We start from the raw sequence: 23,045 nt of genomic DNA, 5'->3' as shown, positions 1-23,045 counted from the left end.
CTCCTACAGTCTTATTCTACAATTTTAGGACCAGCCAAACCAGTCAAGGTGCTGTTTGGAAAAGACATTGTTTCTTTTGTTTATCAATTAATTGTGATTAACCATATATATATATTTTAGGTTTGGTATAATGTGATGAAGCCTTATTACTTGAATCAAGAAATACCTTAATTAGAAGTTGTCTGACTACATGGCACAGGATAGTAGAGTTTTAAAAAAGCGACATGCTATGCCCCAATATAGATAAATACAACAAATGGTGAGAAACAAAATGTATCTGCCTGGAAGGAGTTACAAATCCATTTCTGAGGTTTTGAAACTCCAGGAAAACGCAGTAAGAATTATTATCCACAAATACACATAACATGGAACAGTAAAAACCATCCCATCGACGACTCATGCAGTAGGTCAAAAATGATCCAATGCTCTCCAAGGCTCTCTTGGCTCAAGGTCAAGGTTCACAATAATAGAATGGATCAAAACGGGATCCAACTGAGAGTTCCAAGGCCAAAATCGTTCACATCCGTCATCATCAGCAACATTTTGGTTTCTTAAGTTCAATCAGATTTGATTGAGAGTGTATGTGAGAATTTACGTTTAAGTCTTGCCATGGATTCTTTCTAAAGTTTTGACTCGGTTGTATTAGCACATTAATATGCTTTCTTGTAGATGTTTCAGTTGGAACTCGTATGTGTTTAGCAACATCTTCCTGGGAGGTTTTAAGGCGCTGCATGCAAGATACTTAGAATTTTAGTCTAATTTAAAAGAAAAATTCAACAGAGGTTTTTTTTTTTAAATACAGTCCACCATGCAGGCCATGTTTAGTACAAATAGAGTCAGATGAGAGCTCCAGAGAGAACTTATTTATGTTTGCAGTGAGTCTGCCCCGCCCTTTTCTCTGCCTCCTTCGGTCTCAGAGATCTTTATCTGCTATATGATGCATGAAAGCGCACTGTCTTTTCATACAACTTTATGTGACCCCTGACCTCATCTGCACAGATGCAATATGACCCAGCTGCCACCATCCATTTTGGCTCGGGGAGTGGATTCAATGAATTTTTATTATGGTCCACGTGTGTGTCACTTGCTTTGGCTCTTTTCTTTTGATCGTGATCGCTACCAATGTGCCTTGGAAATGCATCACTTGAAGACTTTGCCACTGGGAAAAAAACAACAAAAAAAAAACAACACTATCAGCAGTCTTGTGTTCCCTCTTTTTGTTTTATTATTCTGAAATCTGAAGGAAAATCTGCACAGTGGGTGGCACATATTGGTTTTTTGTGTTTATTTGTTTTCTTACTCCAGATAACAATTCCAAAATGATTTTGACAAGTGGATCTCCAGCCAGGCTTCTTGGCAAACAAAAACAAAAGAGATATTTGAAAACCTGTTCTTTGTAAATGTTGGCCGTCTCAGTGGCAAATCTGGCATTGTCCTCTTTAAAACCTTGCATGTGTTCAAATTGGTTCTGTCCAACAATTTGTATCTGTTCCATTGGACGCAGATCCTGAGCTCTATCTTGAGAAACTTTGCTGTTTAGTGAATATTTATTGCAGGCTTGCAACTCTTTCTGCAACAGCACACGCCCCAACGGCGCAGTGATTTTATGGGATGATGCTCGGATGATGGTTTCTAAAACCGTCAGTCAGCTTGCACCACCGAGGAAAAGCTTGTGTGTGTGTCTTTTTGTTTTCCCTTAGAGGCCTCTCAAATTGTCAGTGCCAGGCAAAAACTACATGTTCCCCAGAGGGAGCCCAAATATCCAGGGAATCAGGCGTCATTTAGCCTGTAAAAGCCTTTTTCCCCCCCCTTCCTCTGACACCCTGTGTTGCCTTTTATTTCTGCCTTCCCTTCTTGTCTCTAAGCTGTACAAAATGTTCACTCATTTTTTCATTTGGGGATATTCATTCCTTTTGATACAGCAACATAAACTAGTGCTTATCTGCTATGTAGAAGGAAAAGGATACATAGATTGTTCTCAGAAATAATAATGGTAAAAGTTTTGCTCACCTATTAAACTGCGACAATAATTGTTGCTATGATAATAGCCTGACATTAGGCAAAACTATCTGAAACCAACTTCAAGTTTCTGTTTGCAGTCCTTTCTATAAAAACAGCTCCAGTTTTATATATTCTAGGGTGCAATTGACAACATTTGCAGATGTTCTTTCCTTAATATTCACCACTTCGCTTAATTTACCTTCGTTGTTATACTAAGGTTTTTTTTAAAGTTAAAACATGTCAGGAAAACACGATGGCTTGGGTTTTAGGGTTTTAAAAAAATTGCAAGTGTCATAATTAAAATTAAAAAAAAAAAAAACAGATCACTGTTCGCATTTCTTTGACATCACATAGAAATCCGAGACATTAAAAAGCTTATAGAATCCACACTTAGATTCTGTAAATAACTCAGAATGCACCAAGGGAGACTTGTTATTGGTTTTGTTATATTGTAGCTCTAGTGAACTGTAAGTAAAGAAGCTGACAAATCTGATTATCTCAAAGTGACCTAAGTGACTGCCATGGCATACATGGATGGATTGATGGATATATAAATAAACTTTCTGTGCCAAAGGTGACAGAAATTATTCTTCAGCAGGGCTTCATGTTAAAACACATGTATTCAAGAAATAAAAAAAAAAGAAAACCACAACAAGTAATCACAAAACCCACATTCATACAAATAAATAAATAAAAGCTGACCGGTCTTCTGTAATCCGACTGGCTTTCCTGACCACAGAGGCATTGAACAGCTCAGACAGTGAACCACTGATTTTGCTAACTTGGTTCACAGTGTGAGATGGTTTTTGTTCCATTATGATGAAACTATACCAGGTGGAGATTTTAAATATGAGAATGAATTCAATCAGTGATATGTAAACCAATTTCAGAACATTTTACTGATTTTTACAGATTTAGTTTCCTCAGCAAGAGAAGACGATGAGCCTTTTTGTAAATGTGGCTCACATGCTGGAAAAAAAGAGAGAAATGAAGATGATGAAAGTAATATCCTCCTATTGCAATATGGACACAAGAACTTTGTGTACACATAAAGAGCAAACCTGGAAGGGATTGTGCGTGCGTTCGTTCTTCTCGGTTGCAAAGCATTAATCTTAAGTGCTCGGCTGGATGTATTTGTGATCGCAAACTCTGCTATAGTTCGACAGGCGCAGTTTAACACATGCATGCTAAGATTTCTGTCCGTGTTGCTTTAATAATGACGCCAGTTTCCATGTAATTGGTTCATATGCAACATGTCCCTCATATGTAATTGTGAGGGAGAGGAGCAACAGCTGTCAGGATGTGATGACTCAATTTGTTGACGGACCTGGCACAGAGCAGTCATTTGGAAAATCTGAAGGAGCTACTGGCAGACATGAAGGTGCATCTGGCTGTTAGTTTGAGCTCAGGGAAAGAACATAGGGACTAACGCTGGCTGGTTTCCTTGAATGTATGAGACATTATTAGACTGCACGGTTTTTGTGTTTTGAAGTTCTTGCCATTTATTAATTATTATTAATATGCACAATTTTTAGATCTCTCTAAGTAACCATGGGTTATTTCACCCATTTCACTCTGCCACTCATTTAAAAGCGCAAGAACTTCTTTTACGATCCTGTTACCTTTAGGAAACAGTTTTCCATCTCCCTCGTCTTCACAACGCACAGATGGTATTTTGTTTTAATTAATACCAGGAACCTTTTTCTGGTATTAACGGCTGACAAAACAACATGTCGTACCGAGGGATAAACCAGACTACAATGAAAAGCACCAGCCTCTGTCTACCACCTATCTTGCAATGCACCCAAACTCAATGTTCCTCCACCGAAATGCTCTGGCCACGTTGGTGTGGCTCACTGTAGCTGTTTCGACACTTAAACGGTTCTGGCCCGGTCCGCCCTGGCCAGATTCATCTCCATCAGCAGATCATAATTCGCAGCGTTTCATACCCACTTCAGGCGTAGTACAAGCAACAACAAGCTGCGTGTTGCACGCCAGGGATTTGATTGACAGCTGACTGCGTTCGTTGACTGGCTCATGATTTACATCCTTGCCAGATGCAAACAACAACATTTCAATCACCGTAGTGGACCGACACACTTGCCGCCTGCTACCGGAGAGCCGCGCAGTGTGGAGAGGCGTAATTATGAGTTTAATCTTGAGCAGCATCAGGAACACATGCATCGATACTTGGAGTTGAATTTCGCTGCTCTACAAGCAGCACATCCAAAGAGGCAACGAAGGAGTGAGAAATGGTGCAGCTCCGGTCAACGTTCTGTCAATTAATTTTGAGCCGCCTGGTTGGAAACACTGGAACTACAGAATATTAGTTTGGTGTGATGTGCATTTTATTCTTTGTTTGGAAATTTCTTTTTTCTTTTTCTTTTTTTTTTAAACATTTCATGAGCGGATATTAGTTTACGTCTTTTGATTGCAGTACTCCAAAAGGTTTCATTAAAAAAAAAAAAAAGAAAAAGAATATACATTCACATTTATAGCAAAATAATCAGTTAATATAAACCGTTTCATTATGTTTGGGCCAGCAATCAATCTTTCTATGACAAAGAGCCGCAGCATTCTTGGGCAGTTTAGAGTTGGAGCCACTGCACCTCAACAACCACTATAAAAATAAAGTAGTGAAAGAAGTGACTCAGAACTGTTCATTAAGGCCGCAAACATTTTAATCCAGTGATAACATTTGAAAGGGGTCTCATCATTTGCGTGCAAACCTATCTTTTATTATGACTTGATATTTATGGTGGAATATATGTCAAATGAGCATTTTTGGGGGGAACACATTGCACTTTTGTGCACAAAAAATAGGTGTATTTCCCACCTGTTTTTAAAAATGTTTTGCATGTGTCAATATTCTGGATGAAAGTAAGAACAAGGAAGAGTATTTAAACAGCTACGAAGCTTATCTAGACTGGTGGGGTTAAGTGAAAGAACCCCAAAAAGGCTACTTGTGGAAAAGTTACCTTTCAGATCATTTACTTAAGATCTTAGCCTTGAGTTACTAACTGGGTAGCAAATGCAGCTTCTGTTTACCTTTATAGCCAAGGTAAGTACTAATGTCTCATTAATATTTAAAACGGGCATAAAAGCAGCTTTAAACATAGTTTGTGTATTTAGTGAATGTTGCAGGCTCAGGAAACGACTGTCTCAAGGTCAGCTGGTAGTTGTAATAGTGTCCTCTGTTGCTTATCTTCACTCAATCCTTGTATCACATCTGACAGAGAGAAAATAGCCGTTTTCTATGTACAGTACAACACACAGTCAGTAATCTCGCTCCAATGCTATACAGATAACCCCAGAAACCACAGGTAACACACAAACAAATCACAAGAAGTTCACTTTATCAGCAGCCAAAGGAGACCTGGCAACCTGTCTCCTCGCTATTGTTAATCGTTCCCTGTCTCTCTCCAGCCTCCATCTGTCTTCCCCCTTTTCTTCCTCCCATGGTCCTCCGTCCCTACCCCTCTCTCTCTCTCTCTCCTTCTCTTCCTTTCTCTCTTTTCCTCTCTCAGTCTTTCCACGAAGCCCACAATTTAATAACCTCAAGTGCTGTCAGAGGAAGCATTGAAAAATGGCTTCTATAAAACATAACGGCCTTAATCAGAGAGCGCTGAGGATTCTCCCTGGTGCTGCTGATTTTCTCCCCTCCTCCTCCTCCCAATCCCCGCCTCTAATGAATTAATGTTGAAATATGCAGGGGCTCAGTAGTCATTAGATGTGCGGCGTGAGACATGATTTAAGATGGCTGCCTTTATGTGTCTGCCAGGCGAGGTGGAGCAGGACAGGCCTGGCTGGACAGTGAATGTGTTGACTGATACCAGAACACTTTGAGGCCAGTTTTGTTGGAAAGTGTTTCTATCTAGCCTTTGTTGCCTTGGCTTTTGCGTTCTCTCCTTTTGGAATAACAAAAGAAGTTTGGGGGGTTTTCAAATTTCAGGTATGCCCTCCTTGTGTAAATGTGGCCATACATCAAGTGGACACATCAATATGAGAAGATAAGTTCTGAAGATTTGTTTAGTTTATCCACTGATGCAGTGTGAAATATTTTTGCAGTCAGGTGGAATTTGTTACATGAATTTCCACTGCGCCGTCCGCAAACTGTGTAGCCACTCTGTCATTTGTTACGTATGTTTGGACGGCGGAGATGTCGGTCTGAGCTCGAGACTTCAACTCGAGTCGGAAAAATAAGACTTCAGACTCGACTTAGACTTGTGCCCTACAAACTCGAGACTTCACTGGAGTCCTGGTCCGAGACTTGAGCCTTGACAAGTCTTGTGGCAGTTTTTGTCTGGCGTAATGAAGCGTGAAAGGAAGCTATGAACTGCAGCTGCTGCACGTTTCACTAGGAAAGAATGAGCTTGATTATTAGCCTGTGACGGTGATTGGCCATCGGCTGTTGATGGTTCATAACAATCAGTTTGTTGTAGCTTCACAATAATGACCACATAAACATCACTCCAACTGAATGCTGCATTAGGTGACATTAGATCATTTCAGAATAAAATCAACTTAATGTGCTTTCAAAATTCTCCCACTGCTAAGCTAGTTGGGATATTACAACGATCATTCTGATTAAAAGCTTTTAGAATAATTAATTTACTTATTACGCTTTGCCTTGTTCAATATTTTGTAATGTATACCTTAAATTTAAACATATGTACTATTAGAATTGAGAAAAAAGTTTTAAATGTGTCTTTAGAAAGCCAGTTCCCAGTATTATAAAGACAATAAATACAATAAAGCAGAAATATTAAATAATTTGAATGAAAAACTATATATAATGAAGACATTAATCGATATCTTCATGCTGTACAAAAATCACGAAATCAAACATTATTCAAAACAAGCCTTCCGATCAAACCGGCATCAGACAGATATTTAAAAAAAGGAACATCACAGAGAAAATCGCTGTAACTTTTCAGAACATTTCTGACAGTACTTCATTATGTGTGGGCAGGTCTGTAATCTATTTCCTTCGAGACTTCTCTTCTTAAGTCGAGATCACACGTTCCTGAGAGCTCTCATTCTGACGGTGCGGGGAGGAATTTAATTAATAAATAAACACTGCATTTTTTACATTTATCAACATGCAGCAAGAATAGCTCTAATTATCACAGGTGAATTAACGCTTTCATTTTTGTGTCAAAAAATTAATTGTATCCCTTAACAGCTATTCCCAGGGGGAAGTGAAAGTAGAGAATGGATTAAGGAGGGATTGGGAAAAGAAAAAAAGAAAAAAAGAAAAGAAAAACAACGGTGTGGACCACCAGGAGTGATAATTGGTGCTTTCAAAGCGTTGCATCAGAGTTAACGTCTTTCCGCGAGAGCCTACGCCGTCTTGCCGAGAGAGGTTGTGTTACAAATACACGTATGTCATGTTGTGATCTACAGGACCTGGAGGGGAAGTGCACTTAGTTTTCACTTAACCAGGTCAGCTGACCAATAACCAGCTGGACTGAGGGTGCTTGAAACTATGATGTAACTCGAACATAAACGTAGGTATCGACGCTTCTGGAGCTCTGTGTGGCATATTTCCTGAAACTTTCTGCAAAAACTCAGCGCGTATGTTTCATTAAAGCCTTGTTTACCTGAAACATGTTATTGGCATGTTTAAACTTTTAATATTAAATGAAAACATAACTTCTGACCTGCTTTCAAGTATTTTAAAGCACTTTACGGCTCAATTCATTATGTATTGTTGAGGATTACTGTTCCAGGAAGCTGACACGAGGCAGACGTATCTAAAGTTTGATCAATGCAAGGTTGTCCCCAGAATCTTTCCATCACAACCTTTATTAAAGTTGACCATTAAATAAGTAAATAAACTTATTAACAACCTTTATTAAATAAGTTAATAAAGGTTGTGAGTCTCTCTTTTTTTTCCTCAGCAAAAAGTCCAATGCAACTTTCAAGACTTTAAAAAAAACTACTTATATAATCTAAATGTATTTAACATGCTACTCAGGCAATTTTGTCTGAATTACTTCCCTAAAGCAATAGTCAGTATTGATTAGGCTCTCCATTTTTTTAAGTAACATCACAAGACTCAATGTTCTTGTGGGGTTTGTAGTACAAGCTATCATTCAGTTGAAGTTTTCTTTATGATATTTAATGTTGAGGGTTTTAGGACTACCACCATACCAAACAGGTTGACTTCCAAATGTAGACATTGATGATAATACAGATAATAAGAGCATCTAAAAAATCGCATTAAATCTCCAAGTCTCAATATGAAGTACTGTCATTCATTCAATGCTTAAATTTCCGTTGCTACCAATAGATGTACAAGTTAACTCAAGTACAAGGCAACTTGAAGTTTTCCTTGTCCTTACTTAGAGCAATTTTCATACAAGCAGAAAGCAAAAGCTAGAGAAGAGAAAACTTCTCATCCATGACGAGAGTTGTGTTCCAAAACAAAATAAAGTTAAATATTTCCATTGATATGAAAACATTTGAAGCTTGAGAAAGATGCAATTGATTTTGGAAAAAAATAATTTGAAAGCAATTGGTTTTTCTTTGCATCTTTCTCTTTAGATTTTGTGAAAGGGGAAAAAAAACTTATGTGAAGCAGATTAATGTCCTCATCTGTACTATAACCCAGGAGTGACAGAGCAGCAGGCAGGACACATGCGAGTGCATTTTGAGTCTTCCCGTATTAAAGTCTGAGTGAATATCGGTGAACTTGCGGTGTGGCTGAATGACGGAGTGAGTGAGAGCGAGCGAGGGATCGTCGCTTCATGCATATGCTGCTGCCGTATGGGTGTTTGTGCGCGTGTGTGTGTGTGTGTGTGGTCAACCCACTGGTGAATACCGCTGCATTAGCAAGGCCATTAGCGCATTTAGCTGTCTGCAGTGCCCGAGTGTTAGTGACACATTTGGGTTCCCTTTTCCACTTAGGCTGTACATTTGAAAGACGGTGCTGACATGCCAGGTGACAGTAATACCGCCGTGTGGCAGCGAGCAGTTGCACGGCTCAGGAGGCCACGTGAGATGTGGTTTGGTGGTCTTTCATCTATAAAAATACATCCACCAGGTTACTGTCAAATATATTATTATGTTAACATTTAGGATGTAACACAGATGGGGAGATACAGTTATGTTCACAGCTGACATTTTCAGTAAGTCTCATAATTCTAGGTCAAAACCAAAGAGCTTTAAAGTGTTGACTGACTAGGAAATTAGGAGGAGGGTTCCTGTGATGTCTGGAAAGGTAAGCAAAAAAAAGTAAGAACTTGATTGAAGTGTTTATTGAGAATTATTTGTATTTCCAGAAGCAATTATGCTGTGTTAAGAGTTGTATCCATCCATTCATTTATGCATCTATCTATATTGTCAATCCACTTTCTTCACCAGTCAGTCAGTCTCTGGGTTTTCCAAGTACTCATAGAGTCAGAACAAAATTAGGAGACAAAAAGTGTTTACATTTGCAGGCTGTGATTTTCTCGCAATTGAAAATAACATGTAAATGTTACAGTACTAGTCACAAGACGGTGATACCTTAAATCAGAGACGAGACTAAAACCAGAGACGGTGTCGCCTACATAAAACAGTGGCTCATATAAAGCAGGAATGGTAAGGAAATCAGCTGTAATTATTTACACAAGCAGCTGCCTTTTCCCTGATATTATTCGCTGTTTAGTGTTTTAACAGCATCCGCTTTGAAAATCTTGTCAAAATTACCTCTAACAAGCGCCACATTAACCTTTAGCTTCATTAACTGAGTCACAAGGCTTTAAAAAAAAGTCACATTTAGATTCTTCATAAAAAATAAAAAAAACAAGTTCTCAGTTATTTTCTGCAAGCAACCAAAAGGGCACATGTTGTAGGTTACCGCATTTATTTTTAAACCACTTAAAGATAATTTTCTATTCCAACTCAGTGTAGTATGGTTTGAGTACATCTATAAGGGTAAGTTCCCTGGTTAAATTGTAATTAAAGAATTTTTTTTTATTTATTTTTTTTTTTTCCCCCCTGCTACTCAAATATAAATCCAGGTTAAGATGAAACGCCAGAGCTGCAACGTACTGCCAGTTAACCGTAAACGAGGCCATTTGATTAGCTAAGTTTGGACACAAGAGTCTAATGGCAGCATTAAAGGGAAGACTTGGGAGAATGGATGGCCGAGCATCACTCACTTTAATCACCTGTTTCATTATTCAGTGGACGGGTGCCAGCTGGTCGTACATGAAGGGTGTCAATGGGACGTGAAGTCTGTTGAGGAGGACCAAGCCATAATGGGAAGCTGCAAGAACTCCTGTCCAACAAAACTTTTTCATTTTCAACAGGAAAGCTCATCAAGCCGTCATTTCTATGCAATGTAAAATAGAAATTAAGTGAAAGAAATTAGTCAAACTGTTAGTTTTTTGTTTTTTTTTTTTAGTCCAATTTTTGGAATTTGAGGTAGTTTTCAGGTTGGTTTTCTAAAGGTTGCATTATAATGTGATGTACAAATTCGCGCTTTATATTTTGATCATTCTCAGTAAGTGGAGTCGAAAACATAAAAGAAAAAAAAATCATTCTGAACCAGTTTTCCTTCCTGTTTTCAAATTTGAATGCAATAAGAATTTTTGAATATGGATATCGCAGTGTATTTTGTAAAATCATGTTAGTATATATGCTCACTGTAAGCTGTTTTTCTCGCAATAACACATTGAGCAAGGGTGTATGTGACTGGGAGTGCTAAGACACTCCCTCTGGCTCTGATTGGCTGTTTTTGACCGGGAGCTATGCGTTTCTTCAGACGGCAACAGTAGCTCTGGGAGAAGCTCGATCTTTTCACAAATCATTGGTCTCATAATATATTGTCACGATGTGGTGACATTTTTTAAAAATTATGTTAGATTGTTTTTTTTTTTTGTTTTTATACAAGTTATATATATCCCTGCTTTGACCAGACAAATTTTAATTAACCGTTAGACTACTTCCAGGTTAACTACGTAGATTTTAAGAGAAGTTAGGACAGTAGAAGGACTCACCCCTACCAGACGATTTACGCTTTAACATCTCACTGCAGTCGCGCCGTAGACTTTTCATAGACACACTTCGCAGCGGCGATAAGAGACAGAGAATAAGCTGTCAGCATGCAGAGTCCACCACTCCTCTCTCTATATTCCTCACACCACCACAGAAGGAACAATGTGTCTGCGGTGGCAGGTGGCCATAGTTCATAATGTGCTGATGCTGACCAAGTGTCAGTTTGATCCATGGGATTGGTGAGGAGGACGGGGCTGTGGCTCCTGAATCCTTAAGCAAGCAACTGCGTGGCGCTCCTGTGGGGACGGTCAGAGACATGATACAGATGAGACCGGCGACTATCTGCCTAATGGCAGACATATACAGGGCAGGAAGGGAGAAAAAGAGCGATGAAAAGGCCCAGAGACAGTCAGCAGGACAGATGAAGGGGTTGAGTATCCCGTTTGAAAAAGACACAAAGGGAGATCGGTCTGTGCTATTTGTCATCAGAGCGCAGCAACTCCAAAACTAATGCACTGTTTCTGCTCACAAAGAGGAAATGTAAATGTTTGCAGATGATGATGATGGGAGCTGCAACTCTCCGAGGTTGCCCCAGAATAGATTTTCTTCTTTTAGTTGGAAAGTAAACTGTCAGTTTTCTTACTTGTGTATAGGAAGAGGAAGGAGTGGGTGTGCTGATGAGATGGGGTAACATTTTTTTTTTAATGCATGTCACAGTTAAGTTGAATTTCTTCAGAAATGTCAGTATTCTATTTGTGTTTGTTAAATTTTTTCTATTTTAGAACATTTGAGATGCGAGCATGAAGCCACACCAATTGCAATTTAAGTTTCTTCTTGTTTTCTTTTTGGCTTTTAAAAGAGTAGATGTTGCTGCATTTTAACAGGATTCGACTCTCTTGGCCGGAGAGACGTTTTCTAGCCAATTATACTTTCAACAGTATTCTGCTGAAAGGATGAATTTGGAGTATAAGTAACAAAACAATCACAACATTTGGTGTCAATATGGTTGACAATATACAAGCTTCAATTATGCTAATAATTTCCGGATGAGCAGTTACCATAAAACTTAATCAACACAAATTTATTCTCCAAAATTACCTATGATATTCCAGAAGAGAGGTTAACTTGTTTCACTTGGTTAGAAGTTGTTTGTAATCCAAAGGCAGTTTTATAAATGTTGTACAAGACGCGATTACTGTAACGAAGCCCTATCTGTCCTGAACCAAGCTTTGCGCTGGAGAATCTTGTTCCAAATTTTGGGGTCACAACAGAAACACCTTGATCGCCTCTCGGTTTCCTCGGTAACTTAGGACTCCCCGCCAGCATCTTGTAAAATAACCTGAGTGAATTTTGTCACAGCACGACGGCACTTAGCTGAAATGCCGGTTGTAGTCTTCTCTCTGTACATACTCCATGTTCTCTCTGTGCATAAGTGGTTGTTTTTTTCCAGCAACTCTGATTTCATTTGAAAACTTCGGGTTGCTACCATAGGCCAGAAATACAAATTTCAGGGAATATGTGTATACTTGGATTTTTTTTTTTTTTTTTTTGTTCCTCACAGCAAGAAGACTCTGGGCTCAAGTCCCAGAAGCAGCCGTTCTCAATTTAGTTTATTTGTTCTCTTTATGTGCAAGTTTTTTTGGGGGGTGTGGGGGCTTTCCTTTGTGTTGTCCAGGTTTTCTCATCCAATATAAAAATATGTTTTCTCTTGCTTCACTATCGGAAAGTCCAAGGTTCAAATCCCAGATGCAGACTTTCTGTGTGGCACATGCATGGACCCATGAGTTTTCTCTACTCTGTGCATGCTCAGGAAGATCCTGAGTTTGGTTCTTGGATGGTGGAGTTCTTGTTGTACACTAGTGGGTTTCCTCTTGATACCTTGAGTTCCTCTGGGTACTCCTGTTTCCTAGCCCTGTACAAAAACCATTTCAGTTATTATGTACGTACGTTTTTACACCCCGCCTCACTTCAAGAAGGTCCTGGTTTCTAATGGCAGATGAAGGCAGCCCCCTTCCTGCTGATTTTGCTTGTGCTTTCTGTACACAACTGGGTTTCTTCATGAAACGTGGTTCCTTTCCAGTGCATGTAAGGTACCTGGTTAAGTTTGGCCACTCTGGACTATTTTTTCACCGGTAATGTTCCAGTCGATCCAATATTTGAATCCTACATTTTAAACACATTGTGTAGTTTTGTTAGCAGGCAACCAAAGGAGCTTATAGCGAGCAAATTCTTTTAATCTATTAGCAGTGACATAAGTAAAGTTAACTTTATGAGGGACGTGGTAGGGACACAGTTGTTTACATAAATATATACACACACGCTCCTTAAGGCAGGTTTAGCAGTGAGCAGTGAGCTGAGTGAACATGATCAAAGTAACAAAGCACAGCGGAAGGAGACACTCACATCCAAACGTATTTTTTTCTTCTTTTTTTTTTTTTGCGAAAGCCGTGCAGCTCGCACACATTGACAGAGCCACTTTATCAGTCCCAGCATCTGACTCAATGGCATTTACATATTCAACAAACTGTCACATTCACAAATGTGCACCGGAGCCCGAGGCATCCGTTTGAAATGGATTAATATATTAAGTGATGCGTGAAGTATGCACAGAGTGACAATATATTCATTGTTTAGGTGAGTCATTGTCATCCAAACAGGCACATCATGAGCAGCGGCTCGAGGTGGGCGCCTAGCTAAGGAAATATTCACTCAGACATACTTGTGAGATTTCCTTTTTTTTTTTTTTTCCAAAATCAAATCTCAACACTCAATGAGCCAGTGGTGAAGTGTTTTTAGTTCATGAAGTTGTGTGTAGGTCACGAGGTAGTGTTAATCTGACAGAAGATAACAAAAAAAAAAAAAAAAAAAAACCCAAAAAACTAGATGTGTGATTTCAAACATGTTTTGCAGTTTACCCTCAGCGGCATCCCTGACCCAAACTCGTTGCCTCAGATTGTCGCTGCTTTCACCTTCACTTCCTCTTTAATTTCCAAATACATCCCCTTCATGCTTCTCTCTTCCCCTCTCTCCATCCCTCTTTTGGTCTCCTCCTGCGATTTATTGCGCGGGGCAGGCGAGACAGCAGAGAAACCTCCCTGTATGGAGCGATCTGTCATCTCAACATTATCAGCCAAACACACCGCCTTCCATATTGTGCTACAAGGGCTTGGGCAAATTGCTATTTTTATTGGACATGATAAAGGAAATGCTGCCTTATGTTCACATTTTTTACTGCCCCATGTAGGAGCGGGACATGCAATGATTCACTACCTTGGAAACCGGTTTGCGTGGCTTGTGATGTCTATATATAATGTGTGTGTGTGTGTGTGTGTGTGTGCGTGTGTGTGTGTGTGTGTGCGTGTGTGTGTGTGTGTGTGTGAAGATTGAAAATAAAAGCAGGACTATGACTGTAAAATTGCCAACTATTAGACAACTGAGCAGTGGGTTGATCCAATAGATCTTCGAGTCATGTCAGTCATAACAGCAACGAGGCACACGAGTCTTGCACGACTGGTTTTAATTAAAGAAGGAAATCACAAGTGAAGGATTAATCTCAATTACTTTAAAAAAAAACAAAAAGGTTTGCAGGAAAAATGTACCAGGAGGAATATTTGGATCTACCTTTTCCATATTTTGTTATATTGTACTGGGAAGTCGAGAGAGGGTAAAAGGGCATGAGGAAGAAGACAGGGCAACAAACAAATTTGAAGGCAACAGGCAAACGTATTACCATGTTCTGTGGGCAAAATGTGTGCATGTTGACTTCATCTGTCTGCTGTTTTTTTCCCCCTTTCCCTCGCTTCCCTTCTCCTCCTGTCTTTCCCTCTTCCTCAATCCTTCTCTCCCCGAGCCCTCGGCATGCCTGACAGCCAGCCCCGCGCCAAACTGACAGGCCCTCAAACCGTGGCCAAGAAAGCGAACATTAATTAAGTCATTGCCGGACTGTAATTTCCTTGAGAAGTAAAAAAATTTTCTTCACACACGAAAAGGTTACCAAGACCTTTTCTGTGTCAAAATTACCATGCGTCATGAATATTAATGCGCTTAATGAAGACAACCTTTGGTTCATCAAGAATGTTCCAGTAGCAGGTGCCAAGCTGATAAACTCACTTGGTGAAGGCTGTTCTCCCCCCCCAACCCCCCAGATCCCACTCTTTCTCTATCTCTTTCTTCTTTTTTGCAGTTTTATGTCAGATCCTTAGAGAGTCCGTTATTTAAATCGACATCTTCCTATCTGAATTTACCAGCTCATGTGGAAACACACACGTTAACACACCTGCACATATACAAACACCCTTTCATCGTCCTTGGGTTCGTTTCTCAGGCAAGCTTGTTAACGCTGACAATCAGATTTACATTAAAAAACAAAAAAGGCCAGGACACATGTATTCTTCAGTTTGTGAAAGATTTAAAAATGTGATTTATATTTATATATATCATACCTTTGAAAATGATTCACAATACTATACCATCAACAAAAAATGTTACTAGTTCTGTAATCACATACTTGACCATCACAAAGTTAAAAGAGCTGAAGGAAATAGTTGTTAAATAGTCACAGAAAAGAGCAGACCTTTTGTCTAAACAGTGAAAATTGAAAAGTCGTGGGATGTCGACTGATTTCATCCACATGAATGTGGTTTGTATTTTCAGAAAAATACGGAAAGTAAAGAAATTTACAACCTTTGCGTGTCTCGATGTCTCTATTGTTCGCGTGTGCGACACTCGTAACATGTTTTTATGTTTTAAATTACACAAAAAGGGCTGAGAACCTTGTAAGATATATTTTTTTTAAATACCAAGAGATTTTAAATAAAAATCTGGTGGAATCTGCCAGTAAAATTTGAAAATGGCTCACCAGACACAAAATCAAACTTTAACATCAACAGTGTCTTGTCGGAAACCTGTTCTGTGAACTACAAAAAAAGATCAGAGGAGAGAATGTAATGAAATATCCCCCTTTCTGTGGTTCCAACTATATGTGAAAGAAGTTTGTACAAAGTATTGACAGCAACAGTTTTCAGAAGTCTGTCAGTGTTGGTTTTGTTAAAAAACAACCCACATACTCAATGTTTCTTAACACAAGACTTTCTCCTCCCATGGAAGAACTAAGTTAGATTTTCCTTTGTACGTTTCTGCAATGCTAGATCAGTTTATTTTAAGGGTCTTTACACTTCTTCACCAAGGGTGCCAATAAATGCTTCCTCCACCTCGTGCGAGTGTATTCACAGGTGTTTGAAATGATAGTCGCACATCATCGTGGTTGTGAGTGACTGCCGATTGAATTTGAACCGTCCTATTGGCTGCTCCTCTTTCTATGCCAACAAAATGCTCAACCAGGTGGGAAGGTAAAAAGAAAGGGTCCATCTAAAAATACCAAAAACTCTGTTGGATTTCTATTTTAGTGTTTAACATTGTTCCTCTTCGTCTGTCCTCATCTCGATGACAAAAAAAAAAAATACGGTTCATCCTCTTGAGACAAAGGACCTCAGTCACAGTCATGTGGACACACTCTCAAACACACACATAGACAAGAGCACCGAGGTCTGCTGTCATACACCTCTCATTAATTCCTACCTGTCAGCCGGCTCCCCCTACCGTATCGGCCCCCCAAAAGGTGACAGCTTTCCAATGACTGACAAAGGCTCTTTAGGTGATACAGAAGATCCCCAGCAACTGCTGGCTTCTGTAAAGTGCCCCTCAAATGTCACTTTTGCCGCTCCGATACGTGCGCACTCACACGCCCACACACAGTATTTTTAAAACAGAGGAGCCCGCTCTCAACTCTTCAACCATCTCTGACACACAGAGGCTGTGGATGTCACGGAGGCCTCAGCTCTTAAAGCTTTTAACATCCGAGGAAGATGGCGTTGTTTGACAGAGCTATTGGTGGATGCTATTGTTGCGTGCAGTGTCCCTCCCAAGTGCAAAGGATTCGCTTGTTTTCGTCTTGTTCTACGAGGCAGAAGGGCGGCGGAGAGCGCGGAGCAGAACCAAAGTTTCGCTCCCCCCAGGTGTCCATTCGGCTGTCGCGCGTTGACTGGCAATAGCAAAAAGATTTGGTGTCACGTCGCGCTTTTTCTGAAAGGGGTCAAGTACAGAGAAATGTTGGCTTCTTGTATTGACTTCACTCAGCTGTCGAGGCCAATTCCAAAGTGTAGGCTTACCTGTTTCCAGTGTTGGAGACGGTAATGGTAGACTGTGAGACATATCTGACTAAACAAAACAAAACAAAAAAAAACAACAACTTAACACCTGACATGGATAGATAAAGCTTAAATTGTGTATGTGTTAAGGTAAAGTAATGGAACGTGAACACCTTTCCTAAAAGTAGTTCATCAGCAGTCACCACACGCCCACAGCAGACACTGGTGCTCTTGCAACACACCACAATAGGGGTAAACAAAAAAGGTCATTACTAATGAGGCTCACTTGGAAAATTCAGTGGAAGGAAAACAGTGCGGGACAAATGTAGACATAAGCAACAGAGATGACCACACACTTCAGAGGATTGTGATCAAAGCCCATTAATGAGATTCGTTTTGGTGAGATTTACGAGGCATTTGGCTTGCTTCAAGAGCACCAACACAGACACTTTTCAATGACATGGGCTTTAACTGTTACATTTCTTGTCTCAAACCAGTTAAATAAAAAAACAAAAAAAGGGAGGACTGTTGCTCCTCAATCCATCCTTCCATTTTTAACCTAACCTTTCATGTGAAAATCAAAATCTTAAGAGTGTGGAGGAAGAGTCAGTGGGGAGCTTTCACATTCATGGATTAAAGAGCAAAGTCATCTGCTGATGTTGGTTCACTGTTTTCTGGACTCCAAGGAGAGTCCATGTACTGAGAAACATCAGAGCGTAACACGCTTCACTCCGCTGACTAGCTGGACGAAGACGCTAATCTTGCTTTCCAGCAGGACTTGACTCTTAACCACACAGAGACCAAAACCTGTTTTAACGACTTCAGTTTTACTCCTCTGATTGACAAGGATGTCCACGAAAGTACGTCGGGCAAAATGATTTTTCCTGAACACTTCATACTGGTTTGTTATTATTGAAGATGATCAAATTATCATTCAATTCAGCCGATTATACGAAAGCAGAAAAATTCTCATAATAATTGTGCAAGACACAGATGTGAAACTGGGGTAAAAAAACAAAAAAAAAAAAAGTCACCCGATTCTCATTTGTGAGAAAATTCTGTTAAAACGTACCCATATGTATTTTCAAACATTTATTTCTTTTTTTCACTTTGACTTTTTCCCTTGATAAAACATTAACATCTGAGTTCAAGCCGCATGCAGAATTTTTGAACACTAACTTCTACCTGGCGAGGAATGAGAAATTAACGTTTCTTCGGCCTGCCGTGTCAACAAGCGGCGTCGCCAAAGACGGACCACAGAAGAGGAGAGATTCGCTGACTTTTAGCAGCCAACTCGTTACTTAGAGATGCTTGAGAGAAAAAAGTACTTTACCTTCATCCTCCTCTGGCCCAAAACACAGGAAACGTAAAACAATGAATGAGACTTTAAAACGTGTCGAGTTTTTAGCTTTACAAATGCACTTAATGTACCTCAAATAAGCACTTTCCTTTATACAATAAGGCAAAACTTTTCACCAAAAGCTGAGCTAGTTTTTTTATTTTTTTTTATTTATTTATCTCATCAACTGGATTGAAGAGCTGTTTGCAGTAAGTGATTCCACACACAAACAGGAGGACAGAAAAAAAACATCTGGATCAAAAATCTGGATTACTGAGTTGGAACCGATACCTGCAGAAATGTGTGTCTGTGGAGGAGGCTGAAGCTTTTTAAACAAGCAGAATGTGTCTCCAATAAAAATAACATCAGGATGTCATGGTTTCACTGTTTTGGGACTTTGGAATGTTATCCTTTAGCCAGCAGCTTCAAACTCCTCAAGACAATTTCTCAGGGAAATAAAGAGACGAGAAGGTGAAAAAAACAACAACAAAAAAAAAAAACTGGAAAGCCATTATCTCAAGAAATGGAGCAAAATGATTTTTCATGTTCTTACACAAGCAGGGGATGTCATGCAGGCTGAAATTTAGTCCACCAGTAAATCAGGTGATTAGAATCACTGCAACCATGAAGTGAAAGCAGCTCAAATGATCACGTTTAGTTTTAACTCCGATGCCGTCAGCATTTGAATGCAAATTCGATTCTTAGGACTGACGAGTCTCTGTATTTGTTCTTGAAATATTTGTGTAATTGATACAGATATTCATTTTGAAACAAATTTATTAGAAACTAGAAATTCACTGAATATTAATTTCCTGAGATTAACCGAGCTAAAAAGGGAAAAAAAGCATGTTGCATGTTTTTTTTTGGGGGGGGGGTTTAGAGAGAGAGAGAGAGAGAGAGAGAGCAGTTTTAAATAAAGCAGAAACCTAAAACTGTGAATGTTCTAAGTTTTAATTGATTAAGTGATCATAAAAACAACCATATTTTTTCAATATTTGCCCACTGAGCATGTAAAGTCGATGATTCGAATCTCTGGCTAGTGGATTGATACACTTTTATTAGAAAGCGTCCGAATCATTTCTTAAATTCTTTACTGTGTGAGTCAAGAAATCTCTCTTTTAAAAAAAATCCCTTCCCATTTTTCTATACGTCTTTCCAAGTTTAACAGCTTTTCACATTTACTTTAGTCTTTGAAGTCAGTCAAGCGCCAACATTTCAAGCTTTTTTTTACAGGATCATGGCAGTGATTATTTCTTCTTTTACAATATCCAGCTCTGTGCCAGTATCACCCTTTATAGTGATAAAAAAATGTTGAAAATATAGTGCACTGTGCTTCCTGCAGGAATTAATTACTGTACATAAGCTGTGAAGCACACCTCAAAAGTTCACGGTGCATAAAAATCTTAATATGCATGGCCTTCACCTTTACAGACTCATAAAAAATGTGGAGTCCTGCAGATTTTTTTTATTTTTTTTTTATATAAGATAAGAGAAATAATTTATTAAAGACCAGCACGTGTAGGTCACAATCCAGATGAGGAGAGACTTTAAAAAGTTGGGTTGGAGGTTCACATGCTTAGCTACAGAAAGGTCAATAATAATTTCTAATAGGGGCTTAATGGTATTCATGTTCACAGTCAGCTTATTCCAGTTGGACTTTTGCTGGTATCAATTGACTTTATTGCTATGTCTTTAAAATATTAACATCTATGAAATACATTGTCATTTTTCTGACAAATCCATGTGAGCAGACAGAAATTCAGAGAACACTGGGGTAACAGTACCAGGATGTAGTTTTTTTTTTTTGGTCAAACTTCCAATATATTTCTTGATCGGAGCCAATTAAATATAGTAGGAGGAAACAATATTACGCTATCACAGTATGAACAGAAAAATACTTAACATGATTTAATGTTTTTGTTTTTTTTTTAAAGATGAAACCGTTATTCCTTCTGCTGCCAAAATTATGATTATTACAGCATGTTTTTATTATTTTGGTACACATACCTAAGCAAAAAAATAGAATCAAATAAAATGTATCAAATAATTAGTAGATAGTTTTTGTGCAGAATGTTTTACAGGTTTGCATTTCTGTTGATAATGGCTCCTAAATTGACTGGAGCTTTCATCTTTTATTTCAATTCCTGACGTCTGTAGTTAATTAGTGGTTTAAGACAAGGAATGTGACAGCTGTAGCCCAAGTCCTGGATACATATGTGTGTTGTGGCTGTTGAAGCACCAACAGCGCCACACCTTTTAAATCTCCACTAATGTCATAAATGTTCTTTTTTTTTGACACAGTCGGCTCTCAAAACTGTAGTTTTCCCATAGTTCTTTCCCCCTGTTTACTACATGTTTTTCTTCCACTCAATTTTCCATTAATATGTTTAGATGCAGCTCTCTGTGAGCTGTGAGCAACTTTGTCACCACTGACAAAGTTGGCAATGTTGACGAAGAGAGTCTTTAGTCAGCTGTCAAATTAGGAGTCTCCCCCATCATTTTATGGGCTGTAGCATTTCTGAACTTACAATCCTATTTCAAATGTGTCTTATGTCTTATTATAATTTCTGGGAATCTGCAGCTTCTCGCAAATCAAAGCCTGCGTTCCAATCGCGAAAAGCTGAAAAAGCACACGCTACGTTTGCCTCTTTGTAAATACTTTAAATATAATCAATTCCATTTGAACCTCGATTAGTGGAATAATTAAACTTTTTTTTTATATGCGCCTGTATATTTGGCATTAAAACAAATGTTGATGAAAATCTGGCATTTTCAAGCACCGATTGACTTTCCGACAGCCAACAAGATTCAGTACTTGAACAAACCTAAACCAAGGTGTATTAGTACTATTCAAACTTAGCGCTGTTTCTATGTTAACAAACATTTTGTGCATTTAGAGACTTGAAATGCCAGGCGTGTTTATTTGCTTATTTGACATTCCTCCCCCTTAAATGAAAACGCCGTACAGTGAGCCTGCCAACGGGGTTAAGCGGTCACTTTTAAACCATGTGCTCTTTGTGCACATGCATCAGCTGGACTGATGAATCCCGGGCTCTGCGTGTTCTCAGACGAGGCCGGGTCTGGCAGCTCTGCCTACTACTTGATTAGGCCACTGTGACAACCCAGCAGCCTGGTAAGGTCAAGCCCTACAGAGTGTCAGAGAGGTGGGATGATGATCTATCTCTCCCAGGCCTCCATTTTTAACCTATTGACTTTGTTGTTTTTCTCCTTTGTGTCAGCATCAACTTTTTGCCCATCTGCTGGGGGGACGTGTCTCCCATCAGAGCGGGACAGTCAGACAGTTAACCCCCTGTTTACCTGTGAACTGAGTTTATGTATTTATGAATAAATAAAGTCGATTCAAACACTCTTTGCATAGACGGAAAAGACGTAATATGTGTGCGTGCGTGAACTATGCGCACAAAACTGAGAACATCCGTCCCATTTTTGTAAATATTTTTAAGTCTTTTCATGGAATGGCACTGGAGACATGACGCTTTGATCAAATGAGTAAAGTAGTCGGTGTTCAGCACGCATGACTGTGTGAATAACTCCTAAATAACTCGACTCACAGCCTTTTGTTTCCAGTGGTTTATGTCTCAACCACTGGAATTTATTTTGCAGAGCAACAAGGCAATTCAAAGAGCTTGAAGTGTTTTCTAAGTGAAAATGTATAAATAGTGCGAAAAAGTGTCAATATTTTTAGTGGACACCATTATTTCCCAGCAAAGCCTTAATTCATCTGGGCACAGAGATTGCAGCAGTTTCACAGGTTACCACTGGAATCCGTGTTACTGGTTCCTCAAATCGGGGCCTCTGCGAGCTTTTTATGACGTAAAGCACTTTGAACTGCCTTATTTTCCTGAAATGTGCTGTTCAAATAAACTCGACTGATCGTAGAGGTGGTGGATGTTTGAGACGTTGATGAAAGTGTTGGAGATCCTCGAGAAAACCAGTTTATGACGCATCCTGCGTGGGACACAGGAAACATTAGAAGAAGGTTTCGGGTCAGAGTCAATTGTAACTTTCCAGCTTACATACAAAAATGATTGTTTAACAGATACTAACACAACATGAACACTCCTCCCACATGGAAAAACATAGCATTGGGCGCATCGTGATGTGGGGACGCTTTTCTTCAAGAGAGTCAGGGAAGCTAGCCGAAGATAGATGGAGATAAAACACGGCTGCCCTGGAAGAAAGTTTGTTGGAGGCTGCAGAACATTGTGGCTGGACAACAAGCATAAACTTTCATCCAGAGCTACGGTGGAATATGTTGGATCAAAGCTTTTTATTTAATATCATGGGTGAAAATAATGTCCTATTGGGAATCTGTAGAGATGCTGTCTGTTTTAGCTGAGCTTGAGCTATTTTGCTACAAAAAAAACTATAGAAAATATCAATATCTCAATGTTGATGACTGATAGACACACCTCAAAAGTCTTGCAACTGTTATTACAGCAAATGCACACCACACTTTTCAAGTTTTATCTGTCGTGCACTTCTTCGACATGGTTTATCACATAAAATCCTGTCACAAAACACGCTGAAAACTATGGGAAAAGGTGGAA

General features: G+C 39.3%; 1 long non-coding RNA gene across 1 annotated transcript in view; it reads right to left on the bottom strand.

The window, feature by feature from the left end:
- LOC148156433 (uncharacterized) overlaps positions 1–14,572 on the bottom strand; it is a 98,276-nt gene extending 83,704 nt beyond the window's left edge. Inside the window, exon 1 of the long non-coding RNA XR_015764633.1 lies at positions 14,213–14,572. This is a non-coding gene — a long non-coding RNA (uncharacterized LOC148156433). The remainder of the gene's footprint in view (positions 1–14,212) is intronic.
- Between the last annotated feature and the right edge of the window lie 8,473 nt (positions 14,573–23,045).

This window comes from Poecilia mexicana, unplaced genomic scaffold, assembly GCF_051168715.1.
Source record: "Poecilia mexicana isolate PSO_F unplaced genomic scaffold, ASM5116871v1 scaffold_11, whole genome shotgun sequence".
NCBI lineage: Eukaryota > Metazoa > Chordata > Actinopteri > Cyprinodontiformes > Poeciliidae > Poecilia > Poecilia mexicana.
This window is presented reverse-complemented; position numbering and strand designations above follow the sequence as displayed.